The 11,072-nt window shown below is 47.4% G+C and overlaps 1 long non-coding RNA gene across 1 annotated transcript in view; it reads left to right on the forward strand.

The window, feature by feature from the left end:
- The window catches only part of LOC133773753 (uncharacterized), a 57,164-nt gene extending 48,014 nt beyond the window's left edge, over positions 1–9,150 (forward strand). The window contains exon 3 of the long non-coding RNA XR_009867965.1: positions 8,803–9,150. This is a non-coding gene — a long non-coding RNA (uncharacterized LOC133773753). The remainder of the gene's footprint in view (positions 1–8,802) is intronic.
- Positions 9,151–11,072: the final 1,922 nt, after the last annotated feature.

Raw genomic sequence — 11,072 nt, forward strand, 5'->3', positions numbered from 1 at the left:
ATATCTTGGGGGAGGAGACCCAAGTCTAAACATGAAAATTATTTATGTTTCATACACACAGTTTGAAAGTAATTTCATAAAATATTTTTGATAATTTTGTGCTCGAGACAAAGTTCGTGGTGTAGAATTTGTCCACTGTGTTCATGTGAGTGCTGGAGAAGTTTTGGATTTTGGAGCATCTTGGCTTCTTCAGAGTTTTGGATTGGAGATACTCGGTGTGTAGTAGCTAACGTTGATGACCGCTCACTTTGTGCCTGGCATTGCGCTAAGTCACTTCAATATTGCTGTCTTTATGCCCACAATAGCCCTGCATGGTCAGTACAGCTATTTCAACTGTGGTGTAGTGTACTGCCCTCAGGCCTCTTTGAGCCCCTGGCCACCTTCTCATCCACACAGGCCTGGGCACATCCTCTGCTTTCTCTCTGGCAAAATTTCTCAGATGATTCCCATTTTAATATGCGCACGTGTGGGTGTTTACAGAGTCAAAGGAACAGCCTTGTTGAATTCTCCTTTTTCCCACTCCTGCTGCAGATTTGAGGTACTGTTCTAGGTGATCCTGCATCCAGATTTCAGATCTGATCTTCATGTCACGTGCCTGCGGACTGAGGCTCTCGGAGTTGTTGGCCTCAACTCTCTCCTAGAAGGTGTACCATTCTCTTTTATGGCCTAAAGAACAAATGTACTTCCAGGGTGACCAAAAGATAGGCTGAGCTGGAGAACTGGCCAGAACCATATGCACTGAATTGTTTAGTGTAAGAAGAGCCTTGCAGAGTCCATTATTCATTTATCTCGCAGGCGTCCCCGGGCAACAGCTGACAAACGCAAAACGATGCTCAGCACCTTAGCAGCCGGCGGGTCCAGGACCCTGGTGCAATCTGGCAGTCCCCTCCTCTGTTCTCCCTTCTACTCTGCCCACCCCCAAGCCTGCTCTCAGCAAACATATGGGAGCCATTTGGGCTTAGTCCTTTCTTCTCGATGTCCAAGTCATGTTGACAATGGGGGATTTACAACTGCCCCAAATGGAGTGTTTTGTTTTCTTATGGATTATTCCAAGTTTGGGGTCTGTTAAAAGTTTTGTAACTACATAAATATTTATCCAGCGTTTTTGGTTACTATATAAACATAACAAACATGACATTGGACCCAAATGCCGTAAGTCACATAAAAGCCCTCCAATTTGGAGAGGGGTAAACTAATAGAGGGCTTAGGACTGATTATTTTTATCATGAAATATTTTTACTGCTATTTTTATGCTGGGTTTTAAAAATACCAAACTATGTTCTCTCTATATAACTATTCAGACCTCACTCGCTGTCCATTGGCCAGCTTGCCCAGGCACGCCCCCAGGGCGCGGACGTGGCCGGGAATGAGTGCAGGGCAGCACAAGGCTTCCCTTTTATGAACACACACAGGCTAACAGCTGCAAGTCTAGGTGGAAAGCGCTCCTCTGGGCTTTGTCACCTTTGAAGGCAAGAGGTATTACTTTCTGTTCAAATGACGTGTTTGCCTTTGCTACTAGGCTCTGGTTGACACTTCCAGATGCTAGAGAGAGTGCCCCAGATATTAATTATCAAGGACAGGCATGAAAGTACTGGGACCTGGGAAAGCATGCATTGTTGATGAAAAACAAAAGATGATATATTATTGTGCATTCTTTTCCAAACTCCTGTTTGCTGTGCAAATAACTCACCCTACCAATGTGTGTGTGTGTGTGTGTGTGTTTGAAGTTTGTGTTCTTCAGAGCTATTGGGTCATCCTCTTTCTACTTAAGGAGACACACACATAACCTTGGTCTTGGGAAGTGGTTGCTTGCAGAACTCCCCACTCCTCTGTGGAAAGCAGTTGTCCGGCGGGAGAGAAGCTGCGTGGATTCGGCCCTGCTTCCTCAGCTCTGGCGAGAATCCATCTCCCACATCTTTCCCCAGCTCCCTGTCACCACTGCTGGATGTAGTATAGCAGGCCCCTCTTTACTGCTCTGCAAAAGATTAGAGTAGAATCAGGAAACAGATTGCTTTTCTGTATTTGATGGGAAGTCATAAAGGGAAGCAAACCCTGTAGCGTCAACTCAGGTGCAACGGGGCAAGAATTAGCATAGTGGGCCCAGTGCTGTGGCTTAGAAGGTTAAACTTCCACCTGCAGTGCCGGCATCCCATATGGGCACTGGTTCTAGTCCCAGATGCTCTTCTTCTGATCCAGCTCTCTGCTATGGCCTGGGAAAGCAGTGAAGATGGCCCAAGTGCTTGGGCCCCTACACCCACGTGGGGGACCTGAAGGAAGCTGCTGGCTCCTGGCTTTGGCTCAGCCCAGCTGCAGCTATCGTGGCCATTTGGGAAGTGCACCAGCAGAGGGAAGATCTATCTGTCTCTTCTTAACTCTCTCTCTCTCTCTCTCTCTGTAACTCTGCCTTGTAAATAAATAAATAAATCTTTAAAAAAAAAAAAGCATCTTCTTGATAATAAAATTGAATTAAAAAAAAAAGAGTTGCCGTAGTGTGTTCCGCATCACCCTAAGTGTCACCCCAAGGAGGTGACCCAGGCAAGCCCTGGAAGTCCTGGCGAGCACTGCTCTGGTGAGCTGGCTACAGCTCTGCCTGGCCTGACGCAACAAACCCCGGGGGCTTTATTTTTTTCAAGGATTTAGCTAGTGGGCAATTACTGTTGTTAGAATGTTATTATTCCCATTCTCTATACAGGAAATGTTGACAGCAAATGGTTTAATGACTTGCCCCAAATTTCATAGCATACCAAGATTATACTTAGAGAAAAAAATAGCTGGAATTTCTTAATTTCAAACCATGCTCTAGCCAGGAGACTCAGCTCTAAATAGACATGCTTTAAATGCACAGTAGGAAAATTGCAGAGAAATCATGTTGCAGAAGCTAGTGTTTTCTAGAACTTTTCCATGGAAGCTATGGAAGCTCACTGCTAATATTTAAACTCCCTTATGTCTGCACAAACTGTCTAGGAGGTGATATGCCATTATTTTCTGAGGTGCAGAGAGGTCAATAGCTCAGCCAAGACAATTCTAGAGGCAGAACTATGACTGGAAGTCTGAGGTCTTCTGATTCTAGATAAGGCTTTTCCCATGATGTTGAAAACCACCTGGGGCCAGCGCCATGGCTCACTTGGTTAATCCTCTGCCTGAGGCGCCGGCATCCCACATGGGCGCTGGTTCTGGTCCCAGCTGCTCCTCTTCCAGTCCAGCTCTCTGCTGTGGCCCAGGAGGGCAATGGAGGATGGCCCAGGTGCTTGGGTGCTTGCACCCACGTGGGAGACCAGGAGGAAGCACCTGGTTCCTGGCTTCGGATCGGCATAGCTCCGGCTGTAGTGGCCATTTGGGGAGTGAACCAACAGAAGGAAGACCTTTCTCTCTGTCTCTCTCTCTCTCACTAACTCTATCTGAAAAAAAAAAAAAAAAAAAAAAAAAACCACCCGGGGTGAGTTATGAGCCACCATCACATACCTGTACTGATTTTGTACCATGCTGTATGGATTTGCTTACTTGGAACTATTTCCCAGAAGCCCCTTCTCTGCACACTTCTGGGTTAAAGTTGGCCAAAAGAGAAATATGCATAGGATTTGGAAGATGGAAGTAAACAATAGGCACTTCTCTCTGAAGACCACTTTGGTTTGATGTGGTGGTAGGCAGATGCAGGGTGCTGGTGGGTTCCAATCTGTCCTTGTTCCTTTTCTTAACATATTTATTTGGAAGTTGAGAAGGTGCTTTTTTTTTTTTTTAAAGATTTATTTATTTATTTCCAAGGCAGAGTTAGAGAGAGAGAGAGAGAGAGATCAGCCACGGCTGATCCAGGCTGAAGTCAGGAGCCTGGAACTCAATCTAGTTCTCCCACCTAGTTGGCAGAGACTCAAGTGCTTGAGCTAGGGTATGCATTAGCAGGTAGCTGGATTCAGAAGCAGAGCTTGGACTTGAAGCATGCACTCCAATATGGGAGGTGGGTATCCCAAGTGGCTTCTTAACCATTGCATCAGTGACCTGACCCATGCCCCTGCTCTTTCCCATTCCATGCATAACAATTCTTCCCATGACCAACAGTTGCCCCAGGCCCACCACCATTTGCAAAGGCAATAGTTTCCTGTAGAATTTCAGCATCTCTAATGCCACAGCCCCAGTCCAGGAACTGAATGGGCCTGGCTGCCTGTATCTCTCAGCACACTTTGGTCCTCACACCAGTGCTTCAGGAGACAACACAGTAACTGATTCTCTAATTCTCCATCATGTACCCTTCCCTCCCTAGCTTCTCCCATGAGCATCTAATCCAACTGTAACGTGTAATTTTTACACATGGTTCTGCTTCCCCAGCTGATCTCCTACTGATAGAATAACCAACACATTGCACCATGGGAGCTGCAGAAGAAATAAGTCTGTACTCTCAAGGGGCTTCCAACTCACAGGGGAGAAGGAGCATTTTAACCCAGCCAGCTGGGGACTCACGGCAGCTTGTGGTAAAGTGATAAATGTAAAGTGCGATCTTTTTTTTTTTTTTAAAGATTTATTTCTTTATTTGAAAGGCAGAGAGGCAGAGACAGAGATAAGTCTCCCATCCCGCTGCTTCACTCCCCAAATGGCCTCAACAGCTGGAGCTGTGCCAATCCAAAGCTGGGAGCCAGGAGCCTCCTCTGGATCTCCCAGAGGGTGCAGGGGCCCAAGCTCTTGGGCCATCCTCTACTGCCCTTGCAGATACCTAGATCAGAAGTGAAGCAGCCAGGCCCTCAACTGGCACCCGTCTGGAATTCCAGTACTGCAGGCAATGGCTTTACTCGCTGTGCCACAGCGCTGGCCCCTGCAGTGCAATCTTGCAGCCTGAAGTGTCCCCTGTCTTTTGGTGTCAGGGGTAGGAACTGATGGGCATGGACACAGTTGGTGTTCTGCATGACTGGTGGCTCCACTGAGAGCCGAGTGGATACAGACTTCTTCCTCTGTGCCAGGTCTCGGGCCCCTTATCAATAGGAGAATGGAAAGAAAGTTTCTTACATATTGGATGAAAATGTGGAGTGCAGATGGAAACAAATGCTGACATTGAAGATTTCCCCTCCAGCCAACAGAAATTTCCCCTGCCCGCCACACTTGGGTAACTTGAGTTCTGGAATTCCAACCTTGGTTAACCCAAATCCACAAATTTGCAGGAGTTACGCAGTGTAGTGAGAGCACTGTTTTTCTATTATGCCTTCCCAATGTGTTCTGTCCTGAGTCGACACCACAGAATTTATTTCCCCCACAAGTTTAACCCTCTGCATGTTGGTCACCTTTTGATGGATACAGAAAAGCAGATAAATGTGTGCTTCCCGGTTTTTCTCACAACTTGGCTGGAAACGTCGCCACTCAGTCTTGTTGCCTCCTTTCGTTAACCCTCACTTTCTTTCTATTAGAAACAGTTAGGAATACTCACCTGTGCAGGGAACTGTTAGCATCCTGTGCTTGCCACCACATCCCAGTGACTTCTTTGAATGGAAGGTGATACAGAAGGACAACAGCAATCTGGCTGTACATCCCCAGGAAAAGGTCAGGCTGCGGGCCTGGCCAGCGCAACTTCCAGGGGCTGCTTGTGAGTTGGGGTTTTATTCTGCATGTACGAGTCTGCAGGCCTGGAGTGTTGACTCTGGAGCTCTGAGCATACGATATTGACATCATAGGTAGCTCAGAATGAGGATTTATTTTTATCTGTGACCCTTATCTGCTAAATGATCTGAATTTTAAAAGAAAGAGGAAGGGGAAAAGGAATAGAACGTGAGAAGGCAGTGGAAGAATGGGAGATTCCTGCTTATTTTTTTTTAAAGAATTATTTTATTTATTTGAAGGGACAGAGTTACAGAGGTAGAGCCAGAGAGAGAAGTCTTCTATTTCGCTGGTTCACTCCCCAAATTACTACAACGGCCAGAGATGAGCTGATCCGAAGCCAGGAGCCAGGAGCTTCCTCCGGGTCTCCACATGAGCGCAGGGGCCCAAGGAGTTGGGCCACCTTCTACTCCTTTCCTAGGCCATAGCAGAGAGCTGGATCAGAAGAGGAGCAGCTGGGACTCGAACTGGCTCCCATATGGGATGCCAGCGCGGCAGGCTGGGGCTGCCCCACAGCACAGGCACCCCTGCTTGTTCTCAAACAGCACCCAAGTGCAACTCCATGATAGATTTCTTGTTTCTTTTCAACCAGAGAGGTGTGGATGGAGAAATGCATGGACTGTGGCGGTTTGCTTTCTAAGGAGAATTCTGCCCTTCCCTGCAGTCATTTGTTTTGACAATGTGGCTCTAACAGTCTATGGTAGAGGTAGTGATCTTTTTCAGATATTGAGCCATAGGCTTGTATCTCATTTGTCCTGGACTTCACAAGATGGTGCTTCCAAGCCATCTGTCCAATCTGTCATGGCATTTTATGGGCTGACATTCAAGGGGTTCCTGCCCACTCTGTTTCCACGTTGTGTCCAGACAAGGCAAAGAGTAGGTTCAGCTGGAGAGCTGAGTCTGCTGCGGGCAGAGTGTGCTGGAAGGTGCACAAAGTGGCCACTCAGAGAAGGACAGTGACCCAGCAGGAATCTGAACTGTGGCATGAGGACAGACAAGGGACCAAGATCCAAAGACTCTGCTATTCCCTGTTCTGCAAGTGTGGCTGACATGCTGAATTGTAAAATGTGATCAACCATTTTGTTGTGGTTCAGAGACACAGCTTCTACTCCAGCTCAGGGGTCCAGAAACCTCATCCCACTGGGGACCATCTGGGGCAAATCAGGACAAACATGAGAATATCAGGCAGGATGTCTGGGTTCTAGGCCCAGCATTGCCACTAAATCACAATGAGACCTTCCGCACATCATCCTGCCCTGCAAACAGAGATTGAGCCAGATTAGGAGGCTCCAAAGAAGAGACCCCGAAGCTTGCCAGGGGTCTGAAAGTCAGGTTGGCCTGGGCTTCTGCCCCTGCCCTTCCTCCACCCAGGTGGTCTCTGCAAATCCCAGTGTGGGAGAAATTACCCTCAGCAGGAGGCTGCTGTCCCAGTCTCTGTATCAACATGTGCCCACCCCAAACCCCAGCATCCAGTGATTGCAAGACCTCAAAAGTCCAAAAGTAGCATGTTTACCTCCTACCCAAACATGCAAACCCTAAAACTCATCTCAGTGACTCTGAGACTTTGCTCAGTCATTGGACCTGCTGATTCTATGAGAGAATGGGTTTACAGACTATCTATGTGGCAATCGGTCACAAGCCTTATAACCATGCGGAGGTGAGCTGCCTCAACTGCTGAGACACCTGTGCTACACACCATCAGAGACCCAGCCCTTTGCTGTCTTGCTGCTCTACCACATTCCAGACTCATCTTTGTCTGCTCTGGGGAGGGGAGGTACAGGGTCATCCCTGTGCCAGTGTGTGTCCTGTGGGAAGGGACAGGAGGGAAGGAGCTCTTGACAAACAACTTGTTTTTAAGCAAATGATGTGGGAATTTCAGGTTTCACTTGTGCTCCCAGTCTGTTGGTTAGAACATAGTCCTAGCCACACTGAATCCTAAGAAAGGCTGCGCAAGGAAGTCTCTGGTTGGGAGCGATGTGTGGGCTAAAACTCCATTACTGTGAAGGAGGGGAGCAATGATGGGGAGAGAGCCCATTGTCTGCTACCACAAGCAACTAGAGGACTATGCCGACTGGTGGGGGTTCCTGGACCTCTGACCATGCATCAAAAATGAGAGAAGGGGAAAAGAAGAAGGTGTCATTGTTGGGAGCTATGCGTTTACTTTCTTTTTTTGAGAGACACATGGAGAGAGCTCTTTTCCACTTGGTTGACTTACCAAATGCCTACAAGGGTCAAAACCAGGAGCAAGGAACTCAAGTCTTCCATGTGGAGGGCCGGAACCCAACTCCTGGAGCCCTCACTGCTGCCTCCCAGGGTGTGCACTAGCAGGAAGCAAGGGCTGGGAACGGAGCGCAGTCACCCCGGTGTGGGATGTGGGGTGCGGGCCGCCTCACTGCCAGGCTAAACGCCTGCCCCGGGAGCTCCATGTTCATCTGAGGAAAAGGAAACCATCGGCAGATGCCCGCTTGCCTTTTCTCTCTAGCTTCAGCCCCATCTGTTTTAAGGACTTTTGCCTTGAGATGAGATGCTCCAGTGACTCTCACACTTTTAAAAAGGAAGTTGCATGCATATAAAAGAGGAATCTTACATGTGATTGTGTTTATAAGCAAAGAAAACAGAAGACTGCTCTAGTTGAAACAGAGAGCACCCAGAGCTCTGGCCACCGGCTCAGGGTCCTTGCTCTCATTGTTTTGGCGTCTTAGGGGCTGACACTGACAGCCTTCATGTCAGCTTGAAAGTTCTACCCCCCCTCCCCCCAGAACAGCAGGGCTCCAAGGAACCCAACCTGAGAAGCAGGAGCTCTGGGAGGCAGGGCCCAAGGCCACTACTAAGGACAATGTTATCAAAGCAACACTGAGGCTGCTGTGAGCCTTGCAGTGATGAGATCATGCTCCAGATCAGACACGTGGCAAACATGACCTGACCTCAGGTTCTGGGTTGTAACTTTATTATTACAGGAGCCTGTTTGTCCTTTAATTTTTATAATATTGAGTAGCTATATATTATGATTGATTTAGTTAACATCACAAACTCCAACTAGAACATGGCTACTATGGGAAAATCTTATTTGCTTTAGGAGGTGCTTTCGTGGAGAGACAGGGTCCACCCTGGCTCAGAGACAGCCACAGGACAGCACTGCATAGACCTGGGCCTAGGGCATGATAGGTGCTCACTGGTGGGTGTTCATTATTATCAGCATCCAATGACCAGGGTTTTTTTTCCTCCTAGGGTTAAATACCAAAGAAAAATAAGATTTGAGAAAGAAAAGATCCAGAATTGCAGCTCAAGATTAAATCATGAATAACATCAAAGGAAGCTTCTCGATGCTGTGATGTAGTGGGTAAAGCTGCTGCCTGCAGTGCTGGCATCCCATATGGGTGCCACTTTGAGTTCCCACCTGTGCCACTTCCAACCCAGCTCCCTGCTAATGTGCCTGGAAAAATAGTGGAAGATGGGCCAAGTCCTTGAGCCCAGAAGGTTCTGGCTCTTGGCTTTGGATGGGCCCAGCTCCAGCCATTGTGGCCATTTGGAGAGTGAACTAAGGGATGAAAGATCTCTCTCTCTCTCTCTCTCTCTCTCTCTCTCTCTCTCTCTCTCTCTGTAAACTCTGCCTTTCAAATAAATAAATCTTTTAAAAAAGAAGCCTCTAGCATATATAGGAGTCTATAATACCAGAGCAGAAGAGTGAGACAGTCAGTTGAGGGGGAGGTGTTTGGCCTACCAGTTAAGATGCTGGTTAAGATGTCAGTATATCATTTCAGAGTTCCTTGGTTTGATTCCTGGCTCTGGCTCCTGATTCCAGCTTCCTATAATGCAGACCTGGGGAAGCAGCAATGAGGCTCAAGTGATTGGGTACCTGACACTCACCTGGGAGACTTGGATTTTGATTTTGACTTCCAAGTTCAGCCCAGTAATGTCCATCAGGGGCATCTGGGGAGTAGAACAATGAATTGGAATGCTTTCTCTCTCTCTCCCTCTCTCTAAGAAAAAACAAAAGATACTGAATAGAGGTAAAAAAGAAATGAGCTAGGGAATAGGGAGGGAGGCTTCTGTTCCTTAGGCAGTGTCAACGAGAAAGCTTGACCATCCCCGTCCCCACCTCCAACCTCAGACTGTCTTCAGCAGCTAATACGCCTTCATGAAAGACAGAAAAGGGTGGCAGGCCTTGCTGAGAGAGGGAAGAATCCCTGGCGCAGGTCTCTTCTTGACTAGGGGAAACAGAAGGCTTCCACAGCAAAACAGGAGGATAAGGCCACAGTGTCCCCCCCACACCCTCTCAGATCAGATCAATTTCCTTGACTCCTAGCCCATTCCCAAAGGAATGATCTTCTCATTTCAGCCCTGAGTGGAATGTGCAATCCTACTGAATGTGATGCGAATTCTTCCTCCCTTGTAAAAACACTCAAAAGAAAAATGGGCAAAAGACAGGAAAAGGCATTTCACAAAGGGGGCAAGTAAATAATCCAAAAGCTATCTAAGCTAATTAGGCCTCAGGGAACTGCTAGTGCAAACACCAGTGAGCTGTTCTTTTAAGAATGCTGACTCTCTGCTATGGCCTGGGAAAGCAGTGGAAGATGGCTAAGTCCTTGGGCCCCTGCACCCACGTGGGAGATCCGGAAGAAGCTCCAGGCTCCTGGCTTCAGATTGGTGCAGCCATCTGGGGAGTGAACCAGCAGATGGAAGACCTCTTCCCCTTAGCCCCCCCCCCCCCCGCCTCTGCCTCTTTGTAACTCTGCCTTTCAATAAAATAAAACAAAAATCTTAAAAAAAAAAAAAGAAAGAAAGAACACTGACAACACCAAATACAGGAGAGGATGTGATACAGGGCCTCGCACATTCCTGGTGGGGGTGTAAATTGGTATAACCACTTTTGGTATAAAGCTCACCATGCATATATTAGGACTTAGCAGTTTCACTCCTGAGCACTAGGTCAGGCTTTTTTTCCAACTTGTATTTGTCCGTGGCTTGTAAAACCTATTTGCTGGTGCACAACTAACCTTTTAAACAAATGAAACAGAATACTTGGAGGGCATTGTTGGTAGTAAGGGTAAATAGTTTTAGTGCACAAATTGTTGGTTTCATATATGTGTGCACAATGTGTATACAGGTAATGTGAAATTTTTATTGTACATGGAAAATATATGTATTAGTCTGTCTGCTTTCTATTGCTATACAAAAAGACCTGAAGCTAGATACTAATAAAGAGAAGAGGTTTGTTTAGCTCCCCGTGTTGGAGGCTGAAAGTCCAGACAACATGGTGCAGGTTCTTGAAAGCGTGCCCCTGGCTGTGCCATATCATGCTGGGTGGCTTTGTGCTGGGAGCTCATGGGAGAAGGAGAAGGCACACATGAGACAGGAAGCCAGAGATGGAGAAGGAACAGTCTTGCTCTTTTAGGACAAGCCATCCTCATGAGAACTAACTGAGGTCCCAGGAGAATTGGATTAATTCTTTCCAAGAGCAGCGCCTCCAATGATGCAATCACCTTCCACCAGGCTCC

The sequence above is a fragment of the Lepus europaeus genome, chromosome 14 (genome assembly GCF_033115175.1).
Source record: "Lepus europaeus isolate LE1 chromosome 14, mLepTim1.pri, whole genome shotgun sequence".
In the NCBI taxonomy this organism is placed as follows: Eukaryota; Metazoa; Chordata; class Mammalia; order Lagomorpha; family Leporidae; genus Lepus; species Lepus europaeus.